Below are 12457 nucleotides of genomic sequence, written 5' to 3'. Positions count from 1 at the left end.
TCTATGTCAGTGATCCTTCCAGCTGGTTGCAAAAACACACTAATTTACCAAAAGTCTATTCTGATTGATAACATTCACATGAAAGACTTAACTAATGTTCCTGAAGATGAATTCAAAACACTTCTTTCAGCCAAATGAGCAAGAACTCATTTATTGCCCTCTAGGACTCTCCTGAAGTGAAATGACAACATGTATTCTTCAATGACTTTCCATTTTTTCACAAGTTAACTTGAAAGGAACATTATCTGATTTCAATGCAAAACATCATTAAATCTACTTTGTAAGAAAATCAGAGAAATCCTATCCACCAAATCTTTATCAATATCACTGAACAGAGTAATTAGGTATGAATATATCCATTTACAGGAAAATGAGGATAATTAATTTTAGCCAATCTAGAGTAATTGCAACATAGTTTGACATACTGTGATAAATTTTGAGGAGTCTAAATGTGTTTCAAAAGGCCTCTTCTGAGCAAAAATCACCCACATGCTTTTGTTTCTTAAGAACAGCAAATATTCTTTGGTTCAGATATATGAACGCATCAGTTGTTTAACACAGAAAAAGGAACTTCCAAATAACATGAAAAGTACCTCAGAAAAAGGATCAGACTTTTTTTTTTTTAAAGTAGTCTGCTTTTTCTTTTCCCATCAAAGTTCAGACCAACACTTAATTGTCTTGTCAGGCAGTGACCTAACTCATAGAGATTTCAGCTACATTCTGCTTTGGATACTGAGGTCAAACACCAGTCTGGTAAGACCACTGCCCTCATCAGTGTGCCTCCAGATACCGACTGTCCATGATTGCAGCAATACCCTTAGTCACCTGTTCCTTTTCCCCCTCTGGAAAAGGCTAAAGTGGAGCAGAAGTAATAACCTTCCACATGAAGCTCTACCACCTTTTTACAGCTTATTTCATGGGCTTCATATCCCAGTACCCTTCATCTGTCAACAGGATTACTGCTTCTTCTGGAAGAGGGCAAGCAGTCTTTCAACTCTGCAGTCTTCCCTCCCCATGGAATTGTATTCTATTTAGTCTGAGAGCGTCCCCCAAAGATCCCTGTCTCATTAAGAAAGGGAATTCTTCCTCTTGCTCAAGCTGCGACCCAACCACAACACAAAATCCTGTTTTCAATTAACAAATCTACTACAATGGGAAAATCTTGGCTCAAACCCCAGTCATATGGAAGATCCATATACCCTACAGTTTCCTTTTACTGGAAACATTTTCCCTTTTTTCCAGGCCCAATGATTTCACAGAAAGCCATTTACTCTGAATGAGGATGTCGGAGCTTCCTGGACACAACAGTGCTTGTAAATTCACTGCACAGTTGCATTCACACTTCCTCTCTGAACATGCTTCCTCTGAGAGTGCATTAGAGTCTCTGGTAGGACAATCCCAGACACTGTGCTCTGTACCTACATAAGTAGGCAAGCAGCATCCATCCTATCTTATGACTTACTATTTTCAACTTATCTTCAAAAAAGCAACCTTTTGATCACTCAGCTTTAGTTCCCTTATTAACTTCCACAGCCTGAGTCATCTCTGGTGATGACACTGCTTGGGGTTTTCACATCAATAGCTCCAACATCAAAGCAGACTAAAAAGTTTTGGACCCACATACTGATCAGCTTTCTCATATGGGTGGCCTCTTTTAATAGATCAGATGAAAAATTACTTCTATCTTAATTTGGCTGCAATCAACTCCTCACCCTGCCAGCCAGTCATTGTATCAGTAACAACATCTTGTGGTATTTCTGTTGCTTGGAACATCATACTTCATGACTACAGTGTTTCTGTACAATACTCTTCCTTTATACACAAGCTTCCAAGATGCTTGGTAACAATACACAGCTCATCTCTTTCCACTGAAACCCCTGCCTGTGGCTCAAAAGTGCCACATATCCAAAACAATTTTCCCTACACGCCAGGCCTTAATACACCACCATTCCTTTACTTCTGTACATCATCCTCTCTGCATCCTTTTGTCATCGCACAACAGCATTTTCACCCATTCAGCCTTTCTTCTTCAATATAATAAGTCCGAAGTATTGGTTGCTAGCATCATTTCTTACACATTTAACACTAATAGGTACATCTATAAACAATAGAAAAACTGGAAGGTGGAACATGAAAAGGTGTGGTAAAGAACTCAACAGGCAATCTAGTCCAGTCATTTCATGAGACATCAGGAATTTTATTGAAAAAATAGTGATTTTCCTCATTGAAGAAAGCATTAAGTTACAGCCATAAAATGGACTCACTACAGCTACAGTTTGAATACTTTTAACAGTAAGCCACAAGTCTTGCATCCAACCAAAACACAATTGCAATCTGGATTTAAAATGCATTATTTGGTGTATACAAACCCAAGTTGGTTCACCAATACTGTGGTCCCATGCACATTTCCTCAGCTCCAGTGCTCGCTGCAGCTACCACCAGCATGTCCCCAAAGCTCCTCCATTGTGTCAGCAACTAAACACAGGTATTCTCTTCGGTGAGATTTTTTTCTCTCCAGTGTAGTTAGCTCCCTGCACCAGTTTACCAAATGGCTCAAGGAACCCAAAGGTCGCCACAGAGAAGGAAGAACAGCAAGGTTACTTTGCTCCCCACAATCAAACATGACATGCAGTTTGACTAATACCCAGTTGACACAGTCTTCAAAAAATAAACATTCCCAGTCCCCGTGCACCCATTCCTGCAGGAGAGCTGTACCCCTTCATTGTAGAAGACATTTGGAAAGCCACCTAAGTCCTGAGGACCGTGTTTGTTTTCAGTTGATCCTTTGGTGCTGCCCGAGTACAGCACTGCCTCTATCTTCATTCAGCCAACTACCACTTTCAATGAAAACATCTTACTTCAAGTGGGCAGCTACAAGACCACTTTTGCAATATGCTTTTTCTTCTCCATAGCTCTTAAAAAATTAACAGTAGGAAAAATCATCTGCAAAGCAAGGGCAGTCCTAGCAGAAAAAGGCAATTTAGACAGCAGAAACTACTGCTAGGATTCACCATTTCAGTGCTCCCTGTATCTAGCTGGTTGATGGCTGCTTCTTTGGCCTGCACTTACTTTCCTCTGTATTTGTGCAGTTTGTTCCTCCCTCGGTTAACAACGCTTCACATAGCTGTCATCACTGCTAAAGAGGTCCGTGGGGTCCATTTTTGCTTTTTTGAATGCTTGGAGAATTTTAAATTTGCAGTGCCAGAATATATGCATCTAGGTATTACTCATACAGGGAAAAAATATAAGGCCAAGCCTATGCGAATTTTAATATATTCCCCTCAATCTAGTGAACTCCTCCTCTGACAGGGAGAAGCTAACTGCATGCCGGACTCACTGCCTGTCAGCTCATCACAGCTACATCAGCGTGATCTGACACCACCACTGAAGTCAAACTAACAGGGAACTGTACTTTCCCCTCACACTCCATCATCCCAAGGGGTTTTCTTGCTTCCCCTCACACTACATACAGAGATTATATGATCACAAACCAAATAATTTCAAATGGCTGATCCATACCCCACTGCTGTAGAGAGAGGCAGGTAACAGACAGGGAGAGGGAACTCTAGAAGATTTGTCTGACAGGCAGCTAAAACTGGAACAGGATGCCACAGCTCTGAATATGAAGAGAGAAGACTATTCCTATTAGACTGCCTCACAACTCCACAAAACTATACCCCTGTAGCCATCCTTTCTGTTCTCCCTGAGTGACTCTTCAAGTCGCTCTGGCCTGGCCCAGAGTGACACTCATATCTTGTCGACACTCACATCTTCCCCTTGTCTCCCAATAGCCACAGTCACTCCCAAGACTATTCTGCTCACTGCTGCAAGAAGTAATACACAACCAAATTGTAAAATTCATTGTACCTAGTATTTATACAACAATTGACTTATCTGAGACCATGTAAACTGGTTATGCACTGCTGCCTCCCTGAGCAAGGGTGAAATTCCTGGTCAAACCCACAGAACATTTTTCTTGTATTTAGGTGCTTTTAAGACAACTCCCCCCCCCCCCCCCCCCCCCCAAGAATGATGATTTTATACATGTTCATATTAATCAATTATTATCTGTATATACTAAGATTTTAACAGTTACTTTAAAACATACACATTTGAAAGATGTCTCCTTTGATTGGACTCTTCTGCATGGCTAATTTAAATTCATTAACTTCAGGAGAAAATTTTAAGAGCCAAACTGACTTCACCAACTAATATTTATATCATAACATCTGACGCCAAGAAATCTTTCTATGCCATATACTTCAAAGATTTCAGCCATTTTGAAGATAGTAGCAAAATACATCAATATTGCAATACTTCCCCTCAAAAGTTACACCAGTAACTTCAGTTTCAGTAGTTACCTTCATGAATACCTACATTTAGATTCCATGAAAGCGTAGCAAGAACTAAATGCTCATAAACTTTAAGGTGTGTCCTGCCCAAAACTACAGGAATTCATTTCAGAAAATACACTTTCTCAATGATAAAAGAAATCAATTAAGGAAGGGCTTAGTCAGAAAACCAGACTAGTACTTAGCCTACAATTAAGTTGGAGCTTTGTTTACATTTTCCCCTTGGCAAGAAAAGGAAGTTATGTCTTCCACATTTCCTGCAACAAGCTCTCTGCACTTCCAAAGCATTTTTTTTGTCCTGTAACATGAATATGCAAGTCTTACAGAACAGTCAAAAGAGCATCACACATGTTGAGATAACATGTTGTTTCTGAAAACAGAGGCACCAATCATGTACACATTTAATTTAATTAATTCAGCAACATCTACACATAACTCATGACGGCAGACTTTTGAAGGCTGCTGAGTTAGAAAAGCTTATGGGGTGGTTTTCTGCTTAACTATCTGCTAAGGTAGATCTGCCCTTTGAGCAGACTGTTGATGTGCCTTAACTCCTCCTTCTCCCCCCACAAGACTGAAGCTTTTCAGATGCCCCAGATTATTAAAAAAATAAATAGATTTTTCAAAGAAATCAAACAAAACTTTCAGAAGGAAAGCAAAAGTCTGTTGCATTGTACTAATTACTAACTCCATTAAAGAATCCCATTGCTCCTAATGTAATTTTAGACCAATATTTGTTCATCTTTCTCTCTTACCCACAACTGTCCTTGATACCACTATTCCTTCACATTCGAAGAAAGCGCAAAGTTCAGAAACTTTGCCAGCCTGTGCTCTACTTCCCAAACCTCCTTTGATTCTTCCAAGTCTGTTAATCCAAATGGGAGACTTTGAGCCAATAATTAACTGAGAAATTATGCAGTAACAAAATTACTTCAGATATTCTCAGCAGAGAAATTCAAATGTCTTGAGAAACTTAGAAAAAGACAAAGGGAATTTTGTTTTACTTGCAGTGGAAAAGCCCTGAGTAGTATGAACAGATATTTTAGAAAGTTTGTATTAAGATTGTACTTCTGATTAACATCATTTTCAGAAGACATGTAATTTAAGCTTTAAGACCAACTTCAAGTAGTAACTGTCCAGGTTACAACATCAAAGACTTTGGTCAAATGCAGTTAAAGACAAGCAGCTTTGATGCAGTGCAGAAATACATATAAGAGTCACTTTACCAGAGGTTACCGGGTCATCAGATCTGTGCCTAGAACTACAAAATACTATTAGACGGGTCTTATACTGTATGTTAACCTTACTATGTTAGATGGGTATTTTGGCATTTCAAGTCCAACTGCACATTTCCAGAAGTGCTTAATGGAAGACTAAACCCTACATTGATTTTAATGACCAAATAAGATGCAGGAGGTACTTTTTGACCCAAATAATGTACCTTTTAATGTATTTTTAAAAAAGGATACATCAAATTATTCTCTTAAATATTATCTTTGGCTATACAAAAAACCTCCAAAAACCAAAACAATCACCCAAGCTGGGATTGAGAATTTAAAGCAGTAAACACACATGCTTACCCAAAATTTAGATAAGCTAATCATGAAAATAAACTGCAGAAAAGATGGAGATACTTGATACACTGAAAGTGTGGAGGGGCTCACATGGACACTGAGTAGCACCTCATGCTGTCATACACATTCCTCTGTAGAAATTATGGTGCTTGCATCCAGCTCACTAGTAACAACTGTTGCCTTTCAGTACTGACACAGCTTAGCTTATCCCTCGTTCAGTACCAAGGCCATCACTACACTGATAAACACAAAGCTTCCCGTCTCCAGCATGCATTTTGTCAACTCAGCATTCTTCTACATTGCTTGTCTCTGTAGTATAGTAAAAAAACAATTTCAAAGACTTCCTACAAGTACCTCATTACAGACTGGCAAAGGTATTTTCAACTTAAAATGATGGTAATAAGCAATTTGATCTATTTCAGAGAGTAGCAGTCACTACCAGAATGACTTTAAAGAAATCCATGAACCTATTAACATTATCTACTCTACCTGCATTCTAGACATTTTATACGTATTTCATTTCATCTCTCAAGATGTCTGAAATTGAGATGCCCAGTACAGGATGAGCCAAGGTACAAGACATCAGTCTTTAATATAGTCACATGCTTCATTAGTCTGGGATTTGCTGGGGTTTTCTTAAATGGTTAATACAAAATTGCACTGTGTATATGCCCGCACTCCTTCCTTCTTCATGATGAAATCTTCTGGTCATTCAGTTAAGTATCACAAGCAGCTTCAGAGGTTGTTAGCCATTTATGTATTTTAAGACAGACATCTGGGTACACGAGAAAAACCCTCTAAATGGCCTCACATATAAAAAGTACTTCAGCACAACCTCATCTTACACACTGCAGAATTTAAGTGGATAAGCACTGTAATTATCATAGCAGCAGGAAGGCTTTAAATAAGACATCTTCCTAGACAAAGTCAAAAAAATCACCAAATCCACAGCAAACCCAGTTCTAATAGTCAAAGAACCACTTCTCCCCCACCTTTACATCAAGAATCATCATTTGAAAAAAGCTAAAGCAGAAGATCGAAAGAGATCAAAGAATAAGGGAGCACCAGTCAACAAACTACTCTCTTGTTGCATTCTGATTGTATTTGCTATGTTAAAATGCTTTTAATCAGCTCTCAAGCAGCATTTCTAATATTGGGGTCAGGAGAAAAAAAGTATGAAAAGGAACTTTTGTCACTCATACTGATTATTTTTAAAGCACTTAAAATAACCTACCCATTTACAGAAGTGTTTTATATACTTCATTGCAGTACAGAGATTTGGAGTAGCAGATGATAAGTAAAGCAGCACTTCAATTTTTCATTAATGCAACGTAATCTACTTGGTCACTCAAAAAATACTTCAATTTTCATATAAATAGGTATAAAATTTGACTCATGTTGGATGCCTTCACAAGACACTGGTATTCTTGTTCTTTGTATATGAAATCTTGATTAAAATCTCAGCAGCAGACTATGAGAACAGTCTTCTCTCACCCAAACTGCAGTTTAAAATACACAGGCAAGCACACACAGATACATTTTGCAGCTCTACTGATCACACAGAGCTTCTGCAAGTTCTGGGTCACAAAATAACACAACCAACTAAAGCACCAAGCAGCAGTCACTTATTACATTACTGTTTCCATCAACTCCTTCGAGTTTAGCCATCGTTACCATCAGCAGAACGGTAAAGTGTCCTCCTAGTTATCCTGAAACTGGGTTTTAACAGATCTTGGACAAAGTTTCCAAATTAGAGGAATCTTGCATATCATTAACAAGCTTGATCTCTCTCCGAAGCACTTCCCATTAGGTAACACTGAAGATCAGAAGTGATGGAGAATGACAGGAAAAAGAAATTAATCTTAAAAGCTGCAAGTTACCATACTGAAATGATCCTGTAAAAGAAAGAGGACAGAGTAGAAATAAAAAGGCTCTTTAACAATATGGGGAATCACAGTAACAGCAGCACTAGAAAGATATTCTTAAAAAAGGGATTTAAAAAAATTAAATTCTACCCTTTACAATTTACTACAGTTGGTTGGAAACAGGATATGATATGAAAGAAAAGCAAGGATGAATACAAAAAATCCAGTCTTTCTAATACAGGAAGAACTGAAAAGACAATGACATTTGAGTGCCACAAACAATATACAGTATGAATGACCACTGAATTCAGACAAAATTTGAGGACAAAGATCAAATAGGATGTAGAAAATGATCAGTCAGTTATACAGGTAACAGCTCACACAAGAATGCTGAGATCGAAAACCAAAATAAGATCACTAGAAGATACTTCTGAAACAAACTGATTTAGGAAGATGTTGCCCGAAACTCTACACCACCACACTTTACTGAAAGTTTCTTCTTAATCACTTTTGACTGCTGTTATTTTTTCTTGCATGTTTTAGCACTCAAACATCTAAATAACCAGTTTAAATCCACTGATGATGGAAAACCCCCAACAAGCTGGACTTGTCTGCAAGGACACCAGTAGTTAAAGTACACATTCAGTAGTGTTTGGTGTAAGCTTGCACAACACCTGCACACAATGGAGCAAACAAATCAGATTTAAATTTAACTAAGTATATAGTTAGGTATGTACTTGAATCCAACACATGAGGCAACCTCCCTGGCCTCGCCTCTACACTGTGCTAGCAAACAGACTTTCTACAGCAATGTGATGACCCAGAAGAAGGATCTGATATAAAGTTATTTTGTGCTTTAGTGGTTTATTTTTCAGACAGATCAACTTCCTGAATGTTTCAGAGTGAAGCCATGTAAACAGCCCTACCAACACAGCTGAGGGGACTGTACAGGAAGTAAGGAAAAGCAGCTGTGGACTTAAAGTATTTAAACCAATTTTGCTACTAAGCATCTATCAAGAACCTCACAGGCATCCTTACTGTTGTGGGTTTCCCCTGCCAGTGGGATAGGGAACAGAACCAGAAGGCGAAGAAAAAACAATGCAGTAAAACTCGTGGGTTGAGATAAGTACAGTTTAATAATTGAAATAAACCAAAATATAATTATGGTAATAACAATTTCAGATCTCTTAGCATCCATTCATCACACAGAAAGCATCATTACTGATGGTATCCTTCTTGGGAGACATGCAGAACAGCCTATATGGGTGTAAAATGCAAGACTAGAATCAAATGTTGCATCTGCAGTCCCTTCTTATAGTTCAGGCATACTGGTAAGCCAACATAGGAAAGAGCATTCTAAAAATCCACAACAGCTTCTGTCCAAAGATTTAAGGATACACTGACAAGACTTATCCTTCAAAGAACCTGGGAAATGAAATAAAGCAATAGCTAGATGACCCACTGGAAGCTCACCTAATACATCTGAACTAGGATTCCTGGTCTCCACTGCATGTACAATAAAGTTGCGCATTGAATTTCCAGACTAGTGTGAAAAAATGGGAAAAACCATTGATGCGGTAACAGAACTCAAAAGCCATGTAAATACGTTAAGAAAAAGCAAACAAACAAAAAGAAATTTAGAGTTAATATTCAAACTTGCAGTTCTCTGTCAAGATTTGCTGTAAGAGCAGATTCTCATCAGTCTCGTTAAGAACATAGTTATTTCTTTCTTAGTTCAATCTCACAGTTTCCCTATAGATCTATTTATTGATTAGTGTGAACTACATGCAGTCCATCAATATGTCCATAGGATGTTTACATTCATCTTACTGTTTGCCTCTGAAAGGCAGTCAGCCACAACTATCTTGGTCACCACAGCATGCCCAAGACATCAGAATAAACTCACTCTTCTTGCATGTGGTCTGGTATATCAAGACCAAACAAGCATCAGGGTGGAAGAGGAGCAAGCAGGGTTAGTGTTACCTCCTCCTACGGCCTTGTGCAGGACCCCAAGACACCACATCACCAATGCAGCTTGCTAATAAGACAGAGGAAGACATAGTCCAAGCCTAAAATTTGTCCCCAACAAACCTGGAGATTAATTATCATCAGTGACAATTAATCTGTAAACTTGACACCATGTATGCAGCAACTTTGAAAGGCCGCTTTCAAAATGAAGACTCAATATTTTGTTGTTAATTCATCAAGCTCTGGCAGTTCCACTGAATTAAATTCAAAGAGCTGGCTGCAAAGGCAGCACATTCTACTCTAATTTAACAATGAGTAACATAGCTTCACAACACAAAGTTTGGAGCTTCTCAGACAAGCTTGAAAATTAAGAGGGGAAAAAATATTTAAAAATCACTACAACAAATCCATGCAAGTCTTCCAGAAGAGCTTATAAAAGTAATTCTATTCTTTCATGTCTGAGTCTTTGCAAATCAGTCCACACCAGCTATAAGCATTACACCACCACTGTATCTATGACTCAGCAAGGGAATCTGGACATATGAAGAGAATTCACTACTGTAAGAGGTAAGGATTTTTATAATGGCAACAATTACAACAACGCCGCAGTAAATGAACCAAGACAACTTGTGACTGTGCTCCTTGTATGTTTAAGCATACAAACTAGACTAGAATGTCAAACCCATTTATACATTGGCTAAAGTCTGAAAGCAAGTAAAACAATGCTGAGTGCAGCTGAGCTGAAATACAAAGGGTTCAACAGCTGTTTTCATCTCCAATGAACAAAAACAAACACTGGCTGTACATTTGACACAAAACACTGAACTCCATTTCCAAGATTACCTGTGTGCAGGCCAACTATGCAAGTCTAACTTCAGCACTAAATAAAAACCAGTGAGCAACTGGCAGCTTTGTGTTGTAACTTAAGATACAAGCTTGATTTACAGAGACATTCATCACATGTTTACATATAAGCACAAACAGATAGTACTGTTTACAGGACATTATTTGACACAGCAAAGTAGCAAGTTCTTAAATGACTCAATTATGCCTTGGTCAATCAACTAAGACTAGTTATCTAGTTGATAAATTACTCCAAAAAGGGAGAAAACATCACAATCCATACCTTCTCAATACATTATCTTCATCCAAATACTCTACATAATAAGCACTCAGACCTTGCCTTGTAAACATCACGGTCCACAGAATCTGTATGTTACTAAAAGACTTCTGTTCCACCTCCTCATAAATAATACCTACAGAATTATTTTTGGTACATTGGTAGCAGACTCTTAGTCAAGAAGGGATGGAGGAAAAAATATTTTCATTGAATTCTTAAGCAAAAGGTTCAAGTCAAGAAGAATCTAAGAAGGAATTCCCTCCCTGCACCACCCTGTGTGAAGGATACTAACACAGAACTAAAATGAAATATCTGAAACAATAAAGGAGAAGTTTAGAAGACTCATCCTCTTCCCTAAGATCTTTCAAACAGAGTAAAGCTTTAACTCCTCAAGCTTTTCAGTGCATCAACATGAGTTATGAGGTTTAAAAATTTTTTATTTGAGCTTCAGGTTTTATTTTCTCTATTTCTAAATGAAAACAGAGCATACAAGATGTGGTAAAACCTGAGGTGATTACATCGCAATGGTATATCTGCCAAACACTTTAAATTTGTTATTATATTACACTGGTTTGAAGCAAAGCCTCAAGCGATGCTACACTGCCTAAGGTAAATTCTCACACAAACTATCATTGCATCAACACGTATTTTATTATCCTACCGTCGTATTTTATGTTAGCACTCGACATGTGTGTCATCTTTCACCCAACGGCCTCAAATGGGATGGCGGAGAAGAGCAAGTAGAAACACGAACCAACAGAAAACCACTTATCCCACTGGCAGCAGGAATATTCCAGAGGCACAAGCGAACACATCACCTACAAAGCTCTCCAAGTTTCTCCAGGAACACCGCAGTAACACCCGTACAGAGAGGAGCGGGACAAAACCCCACCTGTCCGGGGGCAGCAGCAATCTGCGGGCCACAGGCACCGTCACGGGACGGGCTGACCGGCACCGGCGGCAGCCCCGCAGCCACGGCGGGCGAGCGCGGCCGCTCTCGCACCGGCCCCACACGGGCGGAGCTCCGCAGCTGCGGGAGCACGAGCCCCGCACCGGCTCCTGCGGGAGACGGCTTCAAGCACCTCTCCCGGGCTCCGCGAGGAGCTGCGCCGGGGCGGAAGGGAGAGAAGGAGGGAGAGAGGGAGGGAGAGAGACAAGACCCGACAGCGCGTGCAGGCACAGCCGAGGCCGCTGCCAGCGCTCCGGACCGCGGACCTTGCGGGCCGGGGAGCGGCACGGGGAGCAAGGCTCCTTCCCACGGCGGAGCGCTGCGGGCTGGGAGCGGCGCGGCGGGACGAGCTGCCCGCAGCCGGCCCGGCGGGGCGCGCACTGAGCCCCGCCGTGGGGGCGTCGACGGTCTTGCCCCCTCCCCTCCGCCGCCGTAACACCAAGCCCCCGTCCCCCTCCCAGCCCGGCTCCCCTCGCTGCCTCACCTCCGGCAGCCGCTCGCCGCCGCCATCCTCCCGCTCAGCGCCGCCCGCTCCCGCCCGGCCCCGCTCCGGCCGCCGCCATTTTGATCCCGAGCTCCAGGCTCGGCCGGGCAGCCGGAGAGCGCACGGCGCCTGCGCAGCGGCGGCG

The 12457-nt window shown here is 40.5% G+C and overlaps 1 protein-coding gene across 3 annotated transcripts in view; it reads right to left on the bottom strand.

Moving 5' to 3' along the window:
* BTBD7 (BTB domain containing 7) overlaps nt 1-12426 on the bottom strand; it is a 56287-nt gene extending 43861 nt beyond the window's left edge. For 2 of the 3 annotated variants that reach the window (XM_032112767.1, XM_032112768.1), the window contains exon 1: nt 12313-12425. The gene's annotated coding sequence lies outside the window, so the exon portion shown is untranslated. Of the gene's footprint in view, nt 1-12312 lie in introns of all 3 variants that reach the window. The other variant, XM_032112766.1, reaches the window with a different exon arrangement.
* Between the last annotated feature and the right edge of the window lie 31 nt (nt 12427-12457).

This window comes from Corvus moneduloides, chromosome 6, assembly GCF_009650955.1.
Source record: "Corvus moneduloides isolate bCorMon1 chromosome 6, bCorMon1.pri, whole genome shotgun sequence".
Taxonomy (NCBI): domain Eukaryota; kingdom Metazoa; phylum Chordata; class Aves; order Passeriformes; family Corvidae; genus Corvus; species Corvus moneduloides.
The sequence above is the reverse complement of the archived record's forward strand: the minus strand, read 5'-3'. Positions and strand labels throughout refer to the sequence as shown.